General features: G+C 42.6%; 2 protein-coding genes across 4 annotated transcripts in view; both read right to left on the bottom strand.

Moving 5' to 3' along the window:
• HRH1 (histamine receptor H1) overlaps positions 1 to 24,775 on the bottom strand; it is an 80,832-nt gene that overhangs the window by 6,079 nt on the left and 49,978 nt on the right. The window contains exon 1 of one of the 3 annotated variants that reach the window (XM_060631774.3): positions 16,549 to 16,636. The exons of the other annotated variants lie outside the window; for them this stretch is intronic. The gene's annotated coding sequence lies outside the window, so the exon portion shown is untranslated. Of the gene's footprint in view, positions 1 to 16,548; positions 16,637 to 24,775 lie in introns of those variants that run through there. 3 annotated transcript variants of the gene reach the window in all.
• Positions 1 to 24,775, bottom strand: part of ATG7 (autophagy related 7) — a 342,261-nt gene that overhangs the window by 267,575 nt on the left and 49,911 nt on the right. The window lies entirely within an intron of this gene.

Raw genomic sequence — 24,775 nt, 5'->3', positions numbered from 1 at the left:
AGCAAAAACAGACTACTGTAACATTAAGACAAAGCCAGACAAATTCTTGAGAAGAAAGCTAAATTTGTGTGATATTTTTAAAAATAAAAAGCAAGACCTTAAGGCATTTGATCCTTGTGGAAGGAACCCTTGAGTTACTTTGTTGGAAAAGCACCATCTGGGTAGCACCAATTTTGCCCCAGCTCTGCCACTAATACTCAGAGTGGTCTCTCAGCCTGCAATTTCTCACGGGTCAAATGTGAAAGATGGCACAGGTGATCACTACAGGCTTTTTCCAAGTACCCTGTTGTGAGGCTTGCTTTGGGTACTTTTCTATATTCTCCTCCAGCTCTGAACTGCCCGCCAGAGCAACCCTCCACCTTCTTTGAATGTGCCTCTTCTGAACAGCATCATCTTCTATTGTGCCCCAGTCCTGCTCTCTGCTCCTGTCACTCTCCCCTGTCAGCCTGAGAGCCTTCCCCACTCAACCCCGTCCACCCCAGCCATCAGCTCTGTGAGGATAATAACCCCCAAATCCACCGCATCAGCCTGTACCTTTCTCCACTTCTACATCCCAGACCCAGGACCTTGCAGTTTCACCTTCAGTTCTGCCCAAGTTCACACCCCCTGGAATAGTCCGCAGCCACCTCAAGGAGGAAAGAGGCTAAGGAAGTTCATCTCAGATTTTCAGTTTTGATTGGGAGGAAGCAGGAAGCTGTTCCCTAAAACATTCCCACAGCTTGGTATTCTCAAGGTAGCTCCAACCACCCTCTATTACAGAGATGTTTCTCTTTTCTCCTTGTTACCTTGAGGAAAGTTCTCTCTTATTTCTCTCTCTGCCTCATTGCACACAGAGGGGAACCAAGAATTTCTTTTCACTATGTGTACACTATTTGTCATTCAATAATTGTATTTGACAGAAAATGATTTGTTTTTATATAAAAATCATTACTTTTTACCTTTTGACTAAAAAAGGAAAAAAAAATTTTGAGAGAGAGAGAGAGAGAGAGAGCGAGAGCGAGCAGGGAAGGAACAGAGGAAGAGGGAGAGAGAATCCCAAGAAGGCTCCATGTTCAGCGTGGACGCTAATGTGGGGCTCGATCCCACAACCCTGGGACCACGACCTAAGCCAAAATCAAAAGTCCACCACTTAACTGATGGAGCCACCCAGGCACCCCGGAAAGAAATTAGTGTTGCATATTAAGTGTTTAGGGGTGAAATCTACTGAGGTCTGCAGCTTACTTTGAAATGAATCAAAAAAACAAATTGGATGGATAGCTGATTAGAAGAACGGATAAATGAACAGACATATAATCAAGCAAAAAGAGCAAAATGTTAATTTGTAACCTAGGTGGTAGATATATAGGTGTTCGCTGTACATTGCTTCCAACTTTTCTATCAATATTTTGACTGAGAAGATGTTGGGGAAAATTAATATCACATATGTATTTATATAAATAATATATATAAATATATAAATTTATATATATATAAATTTACACACATAAATTAATATCACATAAATATATTTATATAAATTTACACACATATAAATTAATATCACATATATTTATATAAATAATATATATAAATATATATAAATTTATATATATATATTTATCTTCCTATCTCTATAAGCACAGTTCTTTATCACATATATATATCACAGTTCTATATCACACACATATACCACAGTTCTATATCACATATATAAAATATATATAAATTTATATATATATAAATTTACACACATATAAATTAATATCACATAAATATATTTATATAAATTTACACACATATAAATTAATATCACATATATATTTATATAAATAATATATAAATATATAAATTTATATATATAAATTTACACACAAATTAATATCACATAAATATATTTATATAAATTTACACACATAAATTAATATCACATATATATTTATATAAATATATATAAATATATATAAATTTATATATATATATTTATCTTCCTATCTCTGTGAGCACAGTTCTTTATCACATATATATATCACAGTTCTATATCACACACATATATCACAGTTCTATATCACATATATAAAAATATATATAAATTTATATATATATAAATTTACACACATATAAATTAATCTCACATAAATATATTTTTATAAATTTACACACATATAAATTAATATCACATATATATTTATATAAGTAATATATATAAATATATATAAATTTATATATATTTATCTTCCTATCTCTGTAAGCACAGTTCTTTATCACATGTTCTCCTTTGTAGCTTGGACATGTTATTTTGCTTAGACATAGAAGCCAAAGATAAATGCATATTTGGTAAAGGGATGAGCCAGTGAGTGAGGGGCAGGGTGCTACGAATCATTCAACAGATATCTACTGGTGAAAAGTTCCTTTCGGCTCAGTGATCTGCTTCAGAAGTAAGAAAATCCACTTTGTTCTCTGAAACCATGGAATTGAGCAGGATTCCTGGAAAGGCAAATGGAGCACCCACCTGCTGACTACAGACCTATCTTGGCACCTGCCTCCCCTGAGGAATGCGGGGTGGGGGTGAGGGTGTCAGGGAAAGAGGAGGAAGCCTGAGGGAACCCTAAAAAGTGGGTCCCACAGGGTGGGCACCCAGAGAGTAGAAGGAGCAGCCACATCAACACTGACCTCCTGTCTCACTCAGGGCTGGCTATGTAATTTTCAGGGCCCAGGGCAAAATTAAAAATTAAAAAATTATTAAGAATTTCAAGATGGCAACAGCAGAACATGAAACCGAGACGGGGGCCCTCCTGAGCACAGGGCCTGTGTGGCTGCCTGGGTCACAGGCTCGTATGCCATTCCTGGTCTCCATTCCTCTTACCCAATCCCTGAACATGCCCTACTCAGTGAGATAACTAATGTAAGGTGCTTTCCCTTCCCTCGGACATCTGCATTTTGAAAAACTGATGGTTGAATGGTTTTCTCTCTATAAACGCCAAAGGGACATCAGGCTGCGAGCGGGAAGTATCCGGGGACGTGGATCCTCATTGCACCTAATGCTACACAGGAGGCCATCCATGCTCCCTTCAGGCTGCCCAGACCCCATCAGGTTCTGAGGTGCCCGTCTCTGGGATCAAGGCCAAGCCTACAGAGATGGTGCAGGCTAGAGGGTGTGCTCTGGGGGACAGGGAATAGAAGCTGGAGGAGGCACTGTGGACAGTGCAATTGGGGGAGAAAGGTGGGCACCTGTAGCTTCCTTATAGCACTATGTCCCTAAAGAAGCGGATGATGGAAGGAGAAAGTTCTCACCCGGGCTCTGCCACTTGATGGGCTGTGCAGAGCTTGGGTCAACAGCCACGTCTCCAATTACTTTCCCTGTTAAAGTAGGGAAAGCATCATTACCTCCCTGGGCTGTTGGGAGGGTCGTTGAGACAGTGGGGTGGGAAAGCTCTGACAATTCCCAGGTGACGAGGACTGGGGGATCAGCAGAAATGAATCCCTTCTCTCTAAGAGGCTTGTGTGCACGAGCAAGCCATTAATTTTGAATTAAGGGAATGGCTCCATTCCAAAACCATTAGCTGCAGTGGGACTTTTTCCAGAAAGATTACAAACAGTGTAATCTAATCAGGCCCATGTGCCAGCAAATAAACAAAGGTATTCAACGTTCCTTCCACATCCTGGGAATGTTGACGAGAGAAGCTACGATGGTAAGGAGCCAAGCTCTGGGCTTTTCAGATATCAGTTATTAAATGCCTGCCACAAGCACATAGGGAGGGCATGTGATGATCACCAAGGTAGACACGAGGAAACAGCTCAGGCTCAGAGAGGCAAGGCAACCTACTCAGGGTCACACAGCTAGGAAGAGACTGGCGATGTCAAGATTCAAACCTTAGTCTATTTCTCAACCTTTGTCCTGTTGACATTTTGAGCTGGATAATTATTTGCTGTGAAGGACTGTCCTGTGCTTTGTTGGATGTTTAGCAGCATCCCTGGCCTCTACTCACTAGATTCCAGTAGCACCCTCTCATCCATTCCCAGTCATGACAGACCAAAATATCTCTAGACATTGCCAGATATCCATTGGGAGGCAAAATGGTCCTTAGTTGAGAACTAACTGAAGAATAAGCACCTCGAACTGCCAAAGAATACAGCTCTCCGCTGAAAGCAATGCAATGAATTGCCTTGATATAGTAAGCCCCCCATCATGGGAGGTATGCAAGAAGAGGTGTCCTGGACCTCACTCCAAATTAGAAATACTCCTTTCTCAGTGGCAACTATTTACCTAAGTAGAACTTGCAGATATTGGTTTTAGATAAAAAGAGACCAATAGGTAGGGGTCTCTGCTAATAGGAAGGGAAGGCAAGAGGAATTGGTGGGTTTGGAGAGATGCTAGACATTAAATGAGGCTCCCAGTGGCCTCACCTTCCCACTTTTCTAGCCATTTCAGCAATGCTGATTCACAGAAGGCGTGGAGCTCACTTGGATGGAAGAATTGGCCAGTGGTTAAGAACCTAAACTTTGTAAACCAGCTAATCTCTGCTCTAATCTTGTTTCTGCTCTAATTAGCTGGGCCAGATATTTCACTGCACCAAGTCTCCATTTTCCTCATCTCTAAAATAGGGTGGAAGCACCTAGTACAGTGTCTGACATATAGGACATACTCAACAATAGTAGCTGTTGTGTTTTCTTCCATTTCTGGGTAACACAATGATCCCAGAGCTGGCCCAGTTTGACTCAGAGGAATCATCTTTGACCTTGTTTTTCACTGTGGCAAAACCTGCCAATGGTCTTCCATAATTATTTCTCCTCTATTTAGTAACAGACTTCTATTTTTTAGCTGAATACACAGCTGCCTGGAGTACAGACTACATTTTCCAGACTCCTTTGTATCTAGGTATGGTCATGTGACTAAGTTCCGATGAAATGGAAACAGAAGTGTAGTTTGCAACTTACAAAAAGCAGCCCTAAAGGGAGGATGTATTCTTTTCTTTGGCCCTTCATTCTTCCAGCTGGACAGAATGTTGATAGGATGAACAGGGCTTAAGTAGCCTTGTTGGGACCATGAGGAAGAGTCAAAAAACGAGAACATTGAAGCAGCAATTTGAATGGAGCTGAGGTCTCTGATGACTATAAGAGCTGCCAAATAAGTCAGGGCTCTCCACTTCTGGGTAGCATAGGTTTTCTATCACACACAGCCAAACTAAATCTTAACTGATACACTACCCCTGACTTCAAGGAGTTCGTCAATTAACGTGAGAATAAAGACAAAAGATAAATGAACAGTATCAAAAATTAAAAAAAAATTTTTGAAACATTAAAAATTCTAGAATGTAACTGGGACAAAAATGATGACTGAGGTAAGATCAAAGCAGCTGACAGGACAGAGGAAGGAGAAACAGCCACTCTCAAGGTGGAGTATGGATGCCAAGAAGAACACTGGAGAAGGAGTGTTCTGTGAGCTGGGCTTTGAAGGATGAGTAGAAGTTCTCCAGGAGGAAGGCAGAAGAATTTAAGGATGAAGAGAAGAAAGAATGAAAGTACAGAGCTGAGTTCGAGGAATTGGAAGGGAATTGCCAGAATGGTGAGTCTTTACATCTCTATGCCTTTGCTTGTGCTGTTTCCCCCCTCTGGGGCACCATTTGCCTTAAAGCACCCCCTTTGGTGTCCCCACATTGCTTCTAACACTTCCCTTTACATCACCTAGCTTACTATTCTTTCTTTAGCTGATTCTCCCTAACTAAACAGGGAGCACGTCTAGAACATGGAAAGCGTCCACTATTTCTGTTTCTAAAGTGAGACACCGGTCACCATCAAGGGTACGTCTCATCCTTCATGGCGGGGGCAACACCTTTTCACTCACTGCCATTCTCCCATGCTGGCATCAGGCCGGCACATAACAGATCTCAAAAGAAGTTTGTTGGATGGACTCTGGAAAACCACATGGATGAGAGCCAGCAAGAGACACAGGAAGGAGGATCTAACTACAGAAGACATGGGCATATTTTTCATGAGGATGTCTAGACCAACACAAATTTGAGGTAAGATTTATGCTAATTGATGAATATTGATACCTTTCATGTAACTTTTCTACTTTTTGCTGGAAACTTTTTTTTTAATGTTTTTATTTATTTTTGAAGGAGAGAGAGAGAGAAAGAGACAGAGCATGAGCTGGGGAGGAGCAGAGACAGAGGGAGACACAGATTCCAAAGCAGGCTCCAGGCTCTGAGCTGCCAGTACAGAGCCCGATGCGGGTTCAAACTCATGAACTGTGAGATCACGACCTGAGCCGAAGCTGGACGCTCAACCGGCTGAGCCACCCAGGCGCCCCTGGAAACTTTATTATTAGAAATTTCTCTCATGCTAATCCAAAAGATGAGTACAGATTCACACACAAGGATGCTTACTGCAACATCATTTATGATAGCCAGTATGAGGAAATAAATCTAACATTTGGAAATGAAATACATTATGGGATAGCTACAGAGTAGAATATCATGCGGTCATTGATAATCACATTTATGGAGCACCATTAGTTATACAGAAAAATGCTTATAATGAAATTAAATTTATAACAGATGTTGTTTGTGCAGGATGATTCTATTATCAGGTTTAGAATGAGGGTGAGTCTCTATTACGTTATGTTAACAATGGTTTCCTCTGGGTGGGAGGTGATGTTGATTATTCCTGGCATTTCCCCAGATATCAACAATGAGAGCATCTTAGTTTTGTAACAGGGAAAAAAGCAGGAACGAACTGCATTCATTTTTCAAAACAGAATAGAGGTATTCCACTGGAAAAAAATGTTTTCAAAGGAAACTCTTCCACATTCTTAACACAGCTTTTATTTTCTTTAGTGAAAAGTGAGAGTTTGGGATTCCTTTCTTGATGGATTCTAAAGTGCCTCACCCACCACTCCCTATTCCCAACTGTTTTACTCGCTGGGAATCCTTGGCGCTGGATGCTTATTTTAGTCAAGTAAGTCTGAATATTAATTTATTTGCTCTAATTACACAAGAGAGGTGCCATGCATGAAGTACCCCAAGTGCAGCAGATTCTCACCGAATCTGGCCAAGGCATAATTTCCATAAAACACCCAGACTTGGGTGTCAATGCTACTGACACATGGTGCAGAAAGCAGACTGCAAATAGCAAAATCCTGTTATGAACTCAGTGCTGCAGGAACATGTCTGACTTCGAATCGAGGGCAGTGCTGGGTTAAGAGTTAGTCTCTGGATAAGAAGCAAGAGGCAGATGAGAGCACCCCTGAAGAGTTTTCTGGGGGTGCAGGCACATATTCAAATGTCTCACAGAGTCAGGGAGGGAAAGTTAATAAGAATGGGGGACTAGGGGCACCTGGGTGGCTCAGTCGGTTAAGCGTCTGACTTCAGCTCAGCTCATGATCTCACGGTCTGTGAGTTCGAGCCCCACGTCGGGCTCTGTCCTGAGAGCTCAGAGCCTGGAGCCGACTTCTGATTGTGTCTCCCTCTCTCTCTGCCCCTTCCCTGTTTGCTCTCAGTCTCTGTCTCTCTCTCTGTCTCTCTCTCTCTCAAAAATAATAAACAATAAAAAATAAAAAAAAATAAGAACAGGGGACTGTGTGTGGAGCAAGAGGGAGTGGCGGGGACTGGGGCACCCTGGAGGGTATATTCTTTGCTCAGATGCCACCAACTGCTGTAGACCCAGATCTGCCTATTTTTAAAATGAAGCATAAAAGCTGGATTTGTACACGAAATCTTTTAGTTTTAAAATGCCAACTATTCAATTGTTTTATTTGTTTTCTTGAGCACTTGAATGCAGGTCAAGCAAAAACAAATTCTGAGGGTATGACCTGTGTGAGCCCCAAGCTGGAAATGTCAAGCTAGTTCATAGGGAATCCGGAATGCCAAATATAACATAATGACCCTAGAAATGACCCTGGAATAGACTCCTTGTGCGGGTATTTGCCCAGCTCACCAGCTTCCTTCTCTGAGGACCATCATCCACCTAGGGGTGGGCCCCTGGCAGGGTAAATCTGATCCTTAGACATGTGTTTGGACTAGGGGATGTCCTCTGACCCGGAAGGGCCAAGTCCCATTCTCTCTTCTGGAAAACTGGGACTGGGGTTGTACAGCCAAGAGAGTCTGTTGGTCTCATGAACTGAAGTGACAAGAAAGTGGGGGCCACGGCTGCCACTGAGGAGCAGTGTTGCTCATCTGCAGGCATGTTGAAGTAGAGGAAGGGAGAGAAGAAGGCAGGGGACAAATGAAATGGCTCCAGTGCTGCAATAACTGACCTCTCCATGCACAATAATGAATCTAGACCTTTCCCTCACACCACACACAAAAACTAACTCAAACTGACATTAGTCCTAAATGTAACGGCTAAACCTCTTAAAACTATCAGAAGAAATCATAAGAGAAAAGCTTCGAGACCTAGAGTTAGCCGAAGATTTCTTAGATACAACACCAGAGGTACAACCCATACAGAGAAAAATTGCTAAGATAGACTTCGTCAAAATTTAAAACTCTTATGTTTCAAAAGGTACCACTAAGAAAGGAAAAAGCTACAGAATGGGAGAAAATATTTGTACATCATATATCTGATAGATTGTATGTCTGATGTATCCAGAATATTTGGAGAATTCTTCCAACTCAATAAGACAAATAACCCAATTTAAAAATGGGCAAAGGATCTGAATAGACAGTTCACTGAAGAAGGTACAGGAGTGGTTCAGAAGCTTGTGGAAAGATGCTCCACACCACTGGTCATCAGGGAAATGCAAATCAAAATCACAATGAGACACCACTTCACGTCTACTCGATGACTATACTTTTAAAAGACAGATCATAATGATAAGACTCTGGTGAAATTAGGATCCTCATATACTGCTGGTGGGAATGTAAAATGGTGCATCCACTGTGGAAAAGTCTGGTAGTTTCTCAAACAGTTAAACATAGTTATCATAATAACAAGTGGTTCCACACCGAGATTTCTACTCAAGAGATCCACACACAGATTTGCATGTGACTATTTCTAGCATTATTAATAATAGCCGAAAAGTAGAAACAACCCAGATTTTCAACTGGTGAATGGATAATCAAAAGACGGTATAACCATGCAATGGAATGTTAGTTGTCAATTAAAAAAAAAAAAAAAACAAGTACTGATGCATGCTATAGCAAGGATAAATTGCAAAACCAAAATGCTAACTCCTAAAGAAGGTAGACACAAAAGGCAACACACTGTATGATTCCACTCACGTAAAAAGTCCACAATAGGATATCCATAGAGACAGAAAGTAGATTAGTGGTTGCCCGAAACTAGACGTGGAAACAGGAAGGAATCTTTGAGAGTCATGGCAATGCCCTAAAATTGAATTCTGATGATGATTGTATAACTCTGGAAATTTACTAACAATAATTGAATTGTATGATTTACTTAGAATGGGTGAATTTCATAGTATGTAAATTATATCTCAAAAAAGTTGATTAAAAAAAATTCAGTAGTTTAAGCAAGGGGCTGTCTAGGTTTCCATATCTCTGTTTTAAAAACCTATCTTCATACACTAGTATTGCTCCCTAAAAATACCTACCAGGCACTAGGATTTTTTTTTAAAGGGGAGTAAAGAATGTTAGGCAATTAAGGATGAAACTAAGGTGGATCCTAACGGACCACTAGAGTTGGGCCACAGTTTTGACTCTGAGCTTCCCAGGAGCCAGAACAAAGAAGAAAACAGGATCAATTACAAGATTCTAGTGTTGTTTGCATGAAAGCAAAATAGTTGCTTAACAGAAAGACAGCTTTAGCTGGAACTGAGTTTTAGATAAAATAAATCTCGTGGTTTCTTGTGGAAGGGGCACAATGTTACACATAACTTCTTAATCCTTAGAAGTGGAATGGACGTGACTGAGTGACATCACCCCTCTCCTCCTGTGCCTCTGTGATCTTCTCTCATTGATAACTTGGCTTAAGACTTTGGGAGGTTGGACTTGTTTGTCTCTGCTTCCCATGCCCTACCCCTGGTGGGACAGGCTGGGATACTGAAATGAGGCCAGGGATGGGACACTGAAGGATGATTACCACTAAATGGTAAACAGAGGAGTATAAAAATCTCAGCTCCATTCTCTCTTACTCTCTGGCCTTGAAAAGCAATGAACAAAAAGAAAAGTAAGATTTCAAAGGTTTCCTACATACCAGCATTGGTCTAGGAGGGTTTCCATGTTGCTTCACTGAATCCGCACACTGACTTTATGATAAAGGGATCATTTTTTTTTCTTCCATTTTAATGGTGTGGAAACAGAGATTTCTGGAGTTTATGGGGCTTGGTGCCCTGCACTAAGGTCCAAAAATGACTGAAGACCAAGTTCGCTAAAGGCCCAAGTGATACCCACCTTCTAGGATATTTGAGTGGGCTTCAGACCTCCTGCTCTAGCTCCCTCACCTTTTCACTCTAGTAAGAGATAAGTGAATAGACACTTTAAATAAAGATTTCATGGAATTGGAACTATGAACATCTGTGCTAACATTAGACAAAGACACTGCACACACCACCGGGCCCAGCATACACACACGTATCATTTCAGGACATGATGAATAATGTTTTATTTTTGTTCCAAATCCCTGGAGATTAAGCCTTGAGAAAGGCACTTTCGATGATCAAAGTTATCCAGTCTGTTCTCTTCTTGAGAGAGAGAAAAAAAGAAGTATTTATGATATTGAGGTAAATAAAAGAGCTGGCAGAAGAGAAAGGAGAAGTAGATGAGATGTTTATAAGAGAGTGCTCCTAGGTAATTGGGAGTTTCTTTAATGTCTGTCTCCTTCAGTCAAGTGACCTCACTGCAGCAGTCATCCCAGGACCACACCTGGGGCTCCTCAGCGCCACCTGCTGGCCAAGCCCCCTACTGGTGCTGGGGCCAGGCTTGTGTCTAGCTAGACTGAAGGTATGTGTGTATGGGGGCATTGGTGAGAGTGAACCATTCTGGCTGCTCGTTCCATTCTCATATGCATTCATTTATTCATCCATCCACCCACCCATCCACCTACCCACCCACCCATCCTCCCTTCCTTCCACCTATCCATCCATCCAAAAAATCCTTACTGAGGCATCAGGTATAGAAGTTATTACAGGTAAAGAATAGACACAACCCCAGCCCTCATGAAGCTTATGGCCTATATCAGTGGTTCTCAACCCTGGGTACCTGGAGACCTCTTAAAACATACTGGCACATCTGGTTCAGGGGGGATTGAGTACAGTCACTTTTCCCTATTTTTCTGCCAAATACAATGAAAAACCCTGAACATTATACTTAAACATAAGACAAGTCTAAAAGGTGGAGAGGCAAAGGCAGACCAGCTAGGAATCCCAGGACCCAAAGAATGACACAGTGATGAGTTCCCTGGGCTCTTGTTTGGCCCTATATATCTGAGACTTCGAGCTAAAAAGACAGGAAAGGGGCAGCCTAGCAAAATAGAAAACTTCTAGATGAAAACTGCTCTATTTGCAGCCAAACACCACAGAAAACACCAGAGCTGCGTTCCCATCCTGGCTAGCAGAGGCTGGGTGGAGCCAAGATGTCCCCCCTTGCCAGGCTACAAAGTAACCTGACCTTCCTGCTGGAGTGGTGGTCTTACAGTCCCTCGGAGGGACTTTCATCCTCCTCAGGCAGAGACAGGCCCTGTACCCCATCCCTCCAGAGTCAGTGGAGGCCACATGCGGAACAGTAAGGAGGCACCTCTACCCCTCCCAGCCAGGGAGTTATTCCTGGAGGCCTGGTAGGGAGCCAGAACTTCCCCGGCCTCATAAGTAATGAAGAACCCTCCCTCTTCAGATGTCACAGAAGCTGAGCAGGGAACCTGGACTTCTACCCCCACCTGGAAGTAATGAGGCAGTACACCCTCCTCCCACTGCCCCCTGCTTCCCCTGCCAAAGAGGTGTCTCATAAAACAGAAAACTTAATATGATCCAGAGTCTCAAATGCACCCCTAAAATGCATGCATTTTAGTTGAAAATCATTTCTCATATGGAAAACTGGGAAGACTTTATATCAAATTTTTTTTTAAAGCAATCATGATACCACTGCCAAGATGACAGGGATGCTAGGATGAGCTGACAAACATTTTAGAGTAACCATCATAAAAATGCTTCAATGTGCAAATGGGACCATGCTTGCAACACATGAAAAAATAGAAAATCTGGGCAAAGAAACAGAAGAAGAAGGAAAAAAAAGAACCAAATGGAAATTTTAGAACTGAAAAATCTGGTAACTGACATAAAAACTCAATGGTTGGGCTCAACATCAGGATGGAGGAAACAGAGGAAAGAATCAGTAATTGGAAGACATAGAAACAACCCAATCTGAACATCAGAAGGAAAACAGTCTAGAAGAAAAAAAAAAAAAAAAAAAAAAAAAGAACAGAGCCCCAGGGATCTGTGGGACTGTATAACAAAAGACCTCACATTCATGTAGTCATAGTCCTGGAAGTTGACAAGAAAAAGAGTGGGGATGAAAACGTACCTGAAGAAATAGTGGCTGAAAACTCCCTACATTTGGTAAGAGACATAAACCTACAGAATCAAGAAGCTGGGTAAACCTCAAACAGGATAACCCTCTCTCAAAACCCACACCAGGACACATTAAACTTTGGAAAACTAAAGGAAAAAGTCTTAAAAGCAGCCAGAGAAAAACACCTGACTATGAGAAAGACAGTAGATTTATCACCAGAAAATATGGAGATGCAAAGGAAGTGATGCAATATTTTCAGATGCCAAAGGAAAAGAAATGTCAACTCAGAATCTCACACTTGGCGACAATACCCTTACGGAATGACAGGAAATCAACACATTTCCAAAAGAAGAACTTGTATAAGTTCTTCCAAAAGAAGAATTTGTATAAGTTCTTCCAAAAGAAGAACTTGTATGCTAAAAACTACAGAATGCTGATGAAAGAAATAAAGGATCTAAATAAATGGGGAGATACGCAGTGCTCACGGATTAGAAGATTCAGCATAGTAAATGTGTCAACTCTCCCCAAATCAATGTACAGATTTAATGGCATTCCTATCCAAATCTCAGCAAGATGCCTTGTAGATACAGAGGAGACCATTCTAAAATTTATAGGGAAAGACAAAGGAACTGGAATAGGTAAAATTATTTTTTAAAAGAAGAATAAAATGGGAACAATCTGACTACCTGATATTAAGACGGATTATATAGCTACAATAATCAAGACCATAGCATTGGTGGAGGGGTAGACACAGACCAATGGAACAGAATAGAGAACCAAGAAACACACCTGCACAAATATGCCCAGGAGATTTTTGACACAGGTGCAAAATCAATTTACCTGGAGAAAAGGTGTGTTCAACAGATGGAGTTAGACCAGTTGGATATCCATAGGCAAAAAAGAAAATGGACCCTCACTCGGAACCTCATACTTCATAAGAAAATGAACCCAAAGTGGTTCACAGACTTAAATGTAAAACATGAAACCATAAACCTTTTAGAAAAATTTATTAGAGGAAATCTTCAGGGTCCAGGGCTAAGCAAAGAGTTCTTAGACTTGACACCAAAAGCGTGACCCATAAAGAGAAAAACTGATGAACTGGATGGATCTCTCCTTCTGTGATTTACCTACTCCCATTATAATCTTTGCTGCATCAATGTGTTTTTTGTACCATCATTTACTTGATGTATATTTTTAACAGATCCACTTTTTTTTTAAAGCTCAAGTTTATTTTACTACCACATATGAAAAGCCAGTCTTCTGTTTTTGTTTTTTGTTGGGTTTTTTTTTGCCATTTACTAGAAGCTTTATATTAAAATAAATAGGATGACAACAAAACAATGTGATTAAATTCTAGCCAGATATTTTGAGGAAGGTTCTTCATTAAAAAAAAAAAAAGATGAATACTTGCAATATAGGTATTAAAGATCTAACTCTACTAAATTGAGACTCTCCTGCAAGTAATCAGAAGAAATGAAAACCAACGTGACTCAATATTAATCAACACCGTGACGGTGTGCAATTTATAGTCACTTCAGGTACCACCTAAAATGTGGTAAGCACTGTTTTAAATCTCATCACACCATCATTACGCTCCTAAATGCCTTTAAGGAAAAGTCCAAATTCTTTAGGCTGCTGGCATGATGTTGTATACTCCAATAATAATGAAACCACTGTCCCCAGACACCCCAAGTTCTTTCAGCCTTCAAGCTCTACACATGTTATTCCCTCCTTGTGGAAGAGGATGTACCTTCAGAGCGGGGACCTCATTTTCGTACACTATTCTCTCCTTCGGGGCCTACCTCAGAGCCTGCCTGCAACAACCAGGTGAGGAGGATGAAAAGGAGAAAGAGAGGGATGGAAAGTCGATAAAGAAGATGGGAAGAAAAGAAGGGAGGAAGACAGGAAGGAAGAAAAGGATGGAGGAAGGAAGGAAGATGATGAACTTCTCTTTTCAAAGTTTGTTTGTTTGTTTATGTAATCTCTACACCCAATGTGGGGCTTGAACCCATGACCCTGAGATCGAGAGTCACATTCTCTTCTCACTGAGTCAGCCAGGCACCACTGAACTTCTATTTATCATACAAAACTCATGTTAAAATTTCCTTCCTCTTTGAAGCTTTTTTATATCCTTTAGCCACATGTAAACATTTCTTCCTGCGGATTTCCACAGTATTGTTTCCATATCTCCATTAAGGCATTTAATGTTCTGTATTCTAATGGATGGATGGATGGATGGATGGATGGATGAGTGAGAGAATGAATGAATGAATGAATGAATTAATTAATTAATTAATTCAGGTATCCTTCACTTAGACTTTGATCCTTATAAGGGCAGGGACAATATGATATTCACCTATTATTCCAATACCTAGCCCATAGGTTCTTAACTGTGGCTATACACTGGAATCCTACAGGGAGACTTAACAAACCAAAAACCACTAATGTCTGGTTCCCACCCTCACAAATGATTCTGATTTTGATTGGCGTGTGGTCTGAGTATCAGGATTTTTGAAAACTCTTCAGATTCAGCCAAGACTATGAACCATTGCCTAATCCAAAGCTGAATGGCAGGAGGAGCTGAGTAAATGATGAATGAGTGAATGGATGAATTCTTTTTAACACATCACAATCCTGACCTAATGTGACCATTTTCAGGGCTTCTTGTTATGCTAATTCATTAATATATTCAGGAACTATTAATTAAGCAATGATGCAGTACCAGGTGTTATGCTAGGCCAAGCTGCTGGAGATGGAAACATGAGTAAGGCTCCCACTTCTCCCCCTGTTCCAATGTGCCTTTGGGAAGGCTGGGGCTGTGTCCTTGTTCATCCAAGAACTTTCTGTCCTGCTGGTTAATTGGCCAGTACCAACAGCAATCATCTCCCCAGTGACTGACTGCAAACCTTACATGTGGCTGCTTCCTTCTGCAAATGTAAGGACAGACTCTATAAATTCCCAGAGAGAAACTTCCTGGAGTGTATGTGTGAGTCAACAGAACAAAAAGAAAGTGGTCCTGTCTAGATGTCTCCAAGCACTGCAGAAGTGACAGGTGAGTCTCTCAGGTGAAACCCTGTCCTACTCAAATAAACTTCCTTCCTGGTGTGTAGTTACACAAAGAAAATCTAAGGCCCTAGGGTAGGGTATTAAAATCTGAACTACCCCACAGTTAAAGGGAATTTCCTTCCCAACTGCTGGCCTCTCGTACTTAGAGCTGCTTTAAGATTTGCACCACAGATTGCTAAAAAGCAGAGATAATGGCCATTTGGGCCACTGCTGCTCTGGTTCAGACGTAGATAATATCTCTGCTCAACTGTTTAACAGCTTCCTAAATAGTCATCCTGATTCTGATCTGGGTCCCCTCAACCCAGAAGCCACATAATCTTTCTAAAAAACCACACATCCAATCACCTCTTTCTCCCAATGAAACTCTAATGGCTTGCCATGGCTGCCAGGCCACAAATAGGACACACAGGATAACCCCCACCTCCCCATTTGGCAACCCAAATGAAACTGGGCTGTCTTGTGTCCAGTCTAACCATGGTACTGCATTCAGAAGAGATTCAAGTCCAACATCCAGGAAGAAAACAGCTGGAAAATAACTTAAACATTTACCAAAGATTCTAAGAGAGGTAAAATCAAAAACAAAAACAAAAACAAAACAAAACAACTCCCACAGCACCTCTTCTCCCATCCATTACCCTACTGTGCCACTTCCTGTGTCAGCTGCTTGCCAGCAAATCTCCCTTTCTCCCTTCAAAAACCGTAGCTTGCATTTGTTCCCTCTTCGCATTTTTTCTATCTTCCACACACCAATCTCTCTGACCTAGCTGAAGGGCACCTTGCACTTCTAATATAAATCCACTTCGCTTTCTTGGTGCCTTGTCTTCTTTGCCCATTACTCCGATCAGCACCACAGAAGCCCCAAAGAGAAGTACTCAAAACCATAGTCTACTCTGGAAACCGAGGGAGAGGGCCAGGCAGTGTGGCGCATTGCATGTTAAAACCTTTGACCTCACACAAGAGCCTTTTCCATCGGGACCCAACTTCCCTCTTGGATACTCCACTTTGTCTCCACAGGCCTGGCTCTTGCACACCCTCATACCTTTGCAAATGCTGTTCTCTCTGCCTGGGCTGCCTGTTCCTCTCTTTTCCGCCTGGCAATACACTCAATTAATTCTTTACAACCAGCTCTGATGTCACTTCCTTTAAGGCTGAGTTCTACTAGACGGGGCTCCTTGGCTTCCTTCCCTAGGTTTTTTCTGAACTTTGTACAGACCTCTGTTGTAACCCTTGTCAAGCTGGGTTGTAATACCTTAATTACTGATCAGACTTTTTCATTAGACCGTGGGTGCCAAATTTAAGTCTGAGTCATCTCTGTGCCCTCAGCCCCAAGAACCAGGGAGCTGCTCAAGAACCAGTTACTGAATGCTCTAGAAATATGCTCCAGCTATGAGTGCTACAGAAAAGCATTTCCCTGTGTCCTCCCCTCTGCTCATTAGCCTGGGAGCACTTGTCACAGTGGGGCTTGAGAGGTCTGCCCTGGCACTCACAGGGCTATGCCTGCGTGCCCTCCCTTGTCTGGCCAGCCCTCCAAAGGGTAGTCTGTCCCTCTCTCTGACCCTGCCAGGCCTGGTTCTCACCTAGCCAAAAATAAAAGGAGCTAAAGGCAGCCCAGCAATTAGGCATGAGAATGAAATAAAGGCATCCAGACTTGAAGAAGTAAAACCTCTCTGTTTGCAGATGACAAGATCTTACATACACAAAATCCCAAGGATTCTATAAGAAAATGATCAAAGCTAATAAACGATTTTAGGGGGCCTATGTCCTCAATCTGGGATGGGAAGGGCCCTACTGGCACTGGATCCACCTTCCTGTGTCATTTGCCATCACACCTTCCTTTCCATGGCTCTTTGCACCAGCACATGGAGTGTCCTGTTCAAGGCTGCCTGCTTTGCCCTCAGGGCGCTGTATCTGGGCAGTGCCTTTGTCTGGAATGTTTCTCTCCCACCATTGCCTTATTTGTAAACCCTAGAAATAAGAGCTACATCTATTGAGGTTAAGTGTTCATCATGTATAATCTCACAGCAACCCCATCAGGAAGGAACTATCATTATCACCCACATTTTTCATATGAAACTCTGTTCCTGTCCCTTGCCCAGATGCATGGTTCCATGGCCCAGCTGGGCTTTGAATCCAGGGCTTCCAGACTCCAACATCCAAGTTCCTAACTAAAAATCTGGGAAGATAAGAGAGAACCCATTCCCCTGGATAGATGTGTCTCTTCCCTTCCTGATGCCAAGGCTGGCGTTTAGTGCTGACTCTGCAGCGTGGTCATTTGTCTGGAGCTTTTCTCTTTCCTGTTAGGCAGGAGGTTCCTTGGCAACAGGAGCCATGCCCTCATCAGCTTTATAGCCTCATATGCCAGCACTGCTCAGCACACAGTAGGTACACATATTGTAGGGCATCAGCAAGGATGGAACAATACAGTGGGGGAACAATACGCTAAGGAGAACATATGCCTGTTCCTTTTTGCATGTACAGGAGAGATGACATCACTCATATGTGGGGTACGAGGCTAATCTGGCAGGCACACGTTGTGGTGGGGGGAAGGCTGTCCCCTTCCCTGCTGATGCTCCCTGTGTGTCCAATCCCCATCCTCTGCAAATCTGCAGAGGACCCACCCTAAAGAGAAGAGCCCATTCTTTGTGGCACAGGATTTGTCCACTCATGTTTATTTACTGTGTGTCTGGCTCATAGTAGGTGCTTGGTAAATATTTGTTGAATGAATTTGCTGTGTGACTTTCAGCTTCTCTGGACCTCCTCTGTCAAACAAAGGGGTTGCACTAGATCAGATGCTTTCAAATCCCACACCACTTTCCTTGGTAGTTCAACTACTGGTTCTTATATATATATATAAAAAAAGTTTATAATCAGATAAAAGCAGATTGCTCTGACTAGTGGGGGAGGAATGGGGGTCCCAGAGCCCTATCTGCTTGACTCTTGTGACCTTCTTTGCCCTGGTATGCCCAGAAATTCCTCAGAGTACAGTTTGATAACAATTGAGCTAGAGGAACTCTAAAAGTCCTTATGGCTATAAAATTCAGACTTCTCTTGAAGGAACATCTGCATTTTAGAGAGTGGCTCTAAAAATGGAAAACCCTTTCTGACACATTTGGACAACTATCATCGCATGTCTAATGTGCTTGAATGGTGGAATGTGAGGCACCTTGATTGGAAGGGAGAGGTGGAGTTGACTCAGGATGGAGGATGGATTCTTCCCAGTGCCTTGACACCACACTGGTATAGAGGACCACTTGCTCTGCCTGGACATGTATGTAATTTGGCCCTGGCCACACAATGTGTCAGCAGTCAGCAACCTGAACCACTGTACTTTCTTGTCAGCCTCCCATCTTTTTCCTAAATGGGAATCTGCTTCAATCCTACTTTTTTCCACTGATTTTTCCCCCTCTTTCTGTTTGCCAGAACTCAGTAAAACCTCCACTGATTGTAACAATTTAAATAGAGCAGTAAACTCAGAGGAAGTTGAACAAATGGATGAATGACAGGCAAATAGCCTTAGATTTTGGTATTTCAGTTAAAATTCCATACAACTCTTGGGTTTTATAATAACATGGGAACCACTTAGCTTCTTATGAAAACAATCACAGACACTAGGAAATAATCATAGTCTTCATAAATGGTTACCAAGAGAACCTTCCTAATCCAGGGAAGTTACAGCTGTGAATATACAGCATGTTTTGGTTCCTTGTCTTGATCCAACCCTGGCTGTCCCTCACCCCCACCCTGACCCTTGCCTCCTGCTGCTTTGCTATTCCCCCAGTTCCTGAGCCCAGGGTGTAGATGTTAAAGAGAGGTGTTAGCTAACTGCCATCAGAACAACTACACAATAATTGGAATAAAGGATTAATGCACAATTTGAAGGAGAAACTGATATAATCATGTTCAGAGTGGCATCACTCAAAGGGTGGAAGCAATCCACCAACAGATGAATGAATAAACACAATGTGGTCTGTGCATATAATGGAATATCATTCAGCCTCAAAAAGGAATGAAATTCTGATACATACTACAACCGAGATGAGCCTAGAGGAAATTGTACTAAGTGAAAAAGCAAGTCACAAAAGACAAACATTGTACGATTCTATCCTTAGGGCAAATCTGTGGAGACAGAAAGTCGAATGATGGCTGCCAAGGCTAGGGAAAGGGGGAATGGGAAGTTACTGTTTGATGGGTACAGAGGTTTAATTTTGTAAGATGAAAAAGGTTCTAGAGATGGATGGTGGTGATGGCTGCATGATAATGTGAATACACTTAATGTTGCTGAACTATACACATAAAAATAGTGAAAATATAAGTTTTATGTTCTGTTCATTTTTCCACAATAAGAGAGAAAGAGAAAGAAAGACAGAAAGAAAGACAGAAAGAAAAAGAGAGAAAGAAAGAAAAGAAAACAAATGCAAAAAGAAAAGAAAGGAAGGAACAAAGAGAGAGAAAGAAAGAGAGAAAGAAAGAAAGAAAGAAAGAAAGAAAAAGAAGGAAAGAAAGAAAGAAAGAAAGAAAGAAAGAAAGAAAGAAAAAGAAAAAGGAAGGGAGGGAAGGGAAGGGAAGGGAAGGGAAGGGAAGGGAGAGAAACAGAGAAACAGGTCAAACAACTCCTTGCAGCATTCTGGGGTGGGGAGGTGTCTAACATGAAAGGATCTGTCAGTTGAAGGGGATTCTTAGAATCTTCCTGAGAATTCAAGGTAGATTGAATGTGAATGTCTAGTAGATGCCAGTGCACTGACTGAATTATATTTTACATTTTCTTACGAACTCCTTTTCGCATGTCCAGATATTCAGGGAGCAGCAACCTCAGTGACTCCTCCATCTGACTTAGTCTCTCCTCTCAGTACAGTCAAGGAATCAAGGGTTGGGTGTGTCTTTCCCTGTTCTGAGGAAGCAGGATTGTGAAGGACACTGGCTAGGAAAAACGACTATGAGAGGCAGGGAACCCTTCCCGGGTCACTGCTCTCCACTTGTCTGTTCTTTAAGCTCACACAGCCTGGTAAAGGCAGTAGAAAGGTGGGAGAGGCAAACAAGGCTTGTGGGAGGCAGCCCAAGCCTAGAAGGGTAAAAGCAGCACTATTTTCCCAACATAAGACAACAGGAAGCAATTTACTGTCTCCGTCTTGTGTCTCCAGTGCATTTTCACCTGCTACAGGCATGCACAGGAAGGCACTGGGGACTCCACACCTCTCACTGCCTGCTGCTTCCTGGGGCCACGGGAGGCTCTGCTCTGTTGGAGGAAACACAAGTATGAGCAGGTTCAGCCCCGAGTGCCACAGGTCCCAGCAAGCAGCTACCAGCCTCAGTGATAGTTCTTACAGAGGACAGGATTTTCAGGAGAATCAGGAGGCACTGGACCTCAGACAAGCGACTTTGGCAAAATCACCAAGCACGTCAGGGGTGGAGGTGAAGACTTCACCCGGGGCTCCTTACCCCCAGGTCTGCTTCTTTCCAGGACCACCAACTCACATTTATAGCTCTTACTAGAATCCAGGTGTGGTGCTAGGGGATTATACGCATTGTCTTGTTAAATGGCCAGCACAATGCTAGGAGCTAAGTACTTTTAAAATTTCGTTTCCAGATAAGGAAACCAGGGCTTAGAGAGGTTAAGTAATGTCACAGGACACAGAGCTGACAGGAGGCAGAACCTGAATTTTTATCTGATTGTATACAATACCTCCTCACTTCTTACTTTAAAAGCGTTTTTGTTTAACGAAAAAAAAAAAGCAAGCCTGACCAGTCCCTGAACTCTCTGCCTCCTGTGTCTTTGCTCACGCAAATGGTGTTGCACCACCATTCTACAAAATGTACTGACCTCCTGACCTGCTGAGATCCTGCCCAACCCAAAGGCCCAGCTCAAGTGCTACCCCTACTGAGGTGCTTTTCTGATTCCTACCACCTGACCCGGTCAGAACCTCTGTCATCTCTCAGCATGACAGCCTTTTGCACACTTCTTTCCTTTTCTTTAGTACATTCTATCTTAATTTTTTGGTCTAAGTAATAATAGTCTAAGGTCAGTTATCACCAGGGAGCACTTGTGTTGTGTTGGCCATGCAAAGGACTTACATTTAATATGTAAGCCTCTATTATCATGTCCGTTTTATAGACTTGGAAACTGCTAAGAAGCTCAAGGTCACCCAGTTAGCAAGAAACAAAGCTAGGCATTCATTCAATCAAGTAATCAATCAATATTAAGGGTCTATAATACACTAGACATATACTAGATGTTGGGAAAATAGCAGTAACCAAGTCAGACAAAGTTCTCATCCATTCTGGTGGGCAGAGCCAGTTTATAAAAAAACAAAAAAACAAAACAGTAAATAAATACTACATTAGGCAGTGATAAATGCTCTGAGAAAACAAGAAGGTTATTATGGCTGGGGTCAGTGTGCTATTGTATAAAGGATGGTCAGGGTGATGTGGTGGCACTTGGGCAGAGGCCTAAGGAAGTGAGGGAATGAGTTATGCAAAGGTCTAGAAGAAAGCATCACAGGAGGCGGGAACAGCCTGTGCAAAGGCCCTGGGGTGGACACATCTTTCACATGTTTGATAAACACCAAGGATATCAGTATGGCTGGAGCTGAGTGACAGAGGAAGGCAGAGGAGTGGCAGGGATTAGTTCACATGGGGCCTTGCAGATGTGGTAGGTACTTTGGTTTTGACTTTGAGTGAGATGAGAAGCTGCTGGAAGATGGTTCCCAGAACCCATGCTCTTCATTACTATGCCATATGGTCTGATTGTTATTTGCATGAATGCCAAAAGGTACTTGTGGACATTTTCTCATTAAACCCAGCATGATGGCAGCTATATAGCCTGAAAACAACCCCGATCTAACAGGGATGGCATGACCATCCCTTTGGTTGTCAGGAGAGTCTGTGGCCCCCACAGCACAGGACTGGTGAGGTCCTGTGATGGCCTCAGTGGGTCCTCTAACTGGACTCGGCAAAGTGTAAACTTGCTAGGCCTGTCCCTGGGGTGGTCTCAGCCCCTCCATGAAACGTGTCCTTCGCTTGAAAGAAGCAGAGAAAAAAAGGTAACTTCTGTAATGACTCACCAGAGAGAAATGAAAATTGTGTCCAGGCTGGAAAACAATCCATTTGAAAGTCACACATTTGCTTCCAGAATATATATATACAAAGCTTTTTCTTTTTCCTTCTCATTAGAAGTATGTCAGAGCCTTCTCACATAGACTGCCTCACAGCATGACAGAGACCAAGTCCTGAAATTCCTGCCTTTGTTCCTGCTGCAGTTCTCTCTGAGGCAAAAATACAGTGCTGGGGATGTGGCCAGGCTCCTGCCCCTGAGCCTGACTGGCAAGTGCCATCTGACAGCAGCAGGCACATGCTCTGGTGGTCCTAGGACAATCCTGGTTGCAAATATTCTCCTGAAGGGTACCCCCCTACGAACAAACCATTCCCCAACTCTGGAGGCCACAGGAACCATTGAGGAGCCTGTCAAAAGGCAGGTTTCGGGGAACTGGACCCAGGAGGTCTGGCATGAGGCCCAGAAGCTGCATTTCAAATAAGGAGTCCCGGATGATTCTGATCTGAAACACTGCCCCAAACCATAGGAACAAGGCCAGGAGCTGCATGCATCTAAGCTTACAGGAAGTGGCCCCAGATCCTTTCTCAAGAAGGATGTTTTAGTTCCTGGCAGGGCTGAGAACTCTCCTGGGCAAATCTCAGCAGAGAAGAATCTTGAAAGCCCACTCCTTGCTGAGGTCCATCCCAGCGCTCTGCATTTATTATCCTGACTTGAGCTTCCAACACTGCCCACGGTTTGCTCTTTGGGTCCTGAGGCCCACGCCCTGGGGTCTGGAGCTGCCCTGCCTACGGCCAGAACTGGGGAGGGTGTCAGACCTGTTCTGGTGTGAAAGGTAAAACAAGGTCTCATCCTGATTATGAAATACTATTTCATTTCTCATTTCACATCATGAATTGATGTGGCGGCAATAACGTACTCCCCTAGCAGCTGGAAACAAAAGAGCTCAATGGGCAACGTCTGTGATTATTATAATCACTGCAATTGGGGGCCACTAGCTCTAGCGCCTGGCTGGCACCCCCTTCCTCAGGATTTACAACGTTGGCTTGAGAGCTCTGTTAGCTGCTTCCTTTAGGCACCAAATTTGCTAATTAAAAATTTCCCATGTGCGTTCATTTTTATCTCTGGTCTGGTCCCTACTTGTCCGTTTGGTCTAAGGAATTCTCCTCCCCAAGCCTTCTCTTTTGTTATTTCTAATCTCTTCACTTGCTTGCTTGATATTTTCTCTTATCCTGCTTTCTTTTTTTCCTCATAGCACCCAGCACGACTGAAATAGATTTATTTGCTTGCTACTTTATCTTCTATCTCAATCCCCCTAGCAGGTAAGCTCATTGGGAGCTGACCTTTTATCTTGTTCATCGCTGGATTTTTTTTTTTTTTTTTTAATGTTTATTTATTTTTGAGACAGAGAGAGACAGAGCATGAACAGGGGAGGGGCAGAGAGAGAGGGAGACACAGAATCTGAAACAGGCTCCAGGCTCTGAGCGGTCAGCACAGAGCCTGACGCGGGGCTCGAACTCACAGACCGTGAGATCATGACCTGAGCCGAAGTCGGATGCTTAACCGACCGAGCCACCCAGGCGCCCCTTTCATCGCTGGATTTTGATGCTTGGCACATAACAGGCACTGCATCAATATTTGCTGAGTGAATGAATAAGTGAATGAATGATGTTATTATACTGAGAGTCCATGGAATTATCTCTAACTCCATGGTGCTCCATTCATTGGATCCAGGGGTCTTTGGGGGACTAAATGAATATACCAAAAATAGGAAGTTTATTTAGTAGTTACTATGTACCAGGTGCATACATTATTTGTGGTTTTGTCCTCAAAGCAGTTTTTCAAAGTAGAGATTATGAACCCCATTTATGAGATGTAAAGCCAAAGACAAAGCCACAGAGCTGGTAAGGGCAGAGGGGGGATTCAAACCCAAGTCATCTAATGCTAAGGTCTTCACTCTACCCATAAAGAGCTGGATTAGATTCTATCTACCTTGTGTTGACATTGGGATAGGACCCAGAGACAAGCACGACATACCCCTACCCTCCACAAGTCGTGTCTACAGTCTATCTGGGGAGGCAGCAGAGTGACAACGGGCAGGGAATTGGAGTTAGCCTCCCAATCAGAGCTCCATCTCTTACTAGCTGAGCCTCAGGATCTTCCTCTGTAAAATGGAGTTAATAATTACTTCCCTGTAGGGATGTTCCACTGACACAATACA

The sequence above is a fragment of the Panthera onca genome, chromosome A2 (genome assembly GCF_046562875.1).
Source record: "Panthera onca isolate mPanOnc1 chromosome A2, mPanOnc1 haplotype 2, whole genome shotgun sequence".
Classification (NCBI taxonomy): Eukaryota; Metazoa; Chordata; class Mammalia; order Carnivora; family Felidae; genus Panthera; species Panthera onca.
This window is presented reverse-complemented; position numbering and strand designations above follow the sequence as displayed.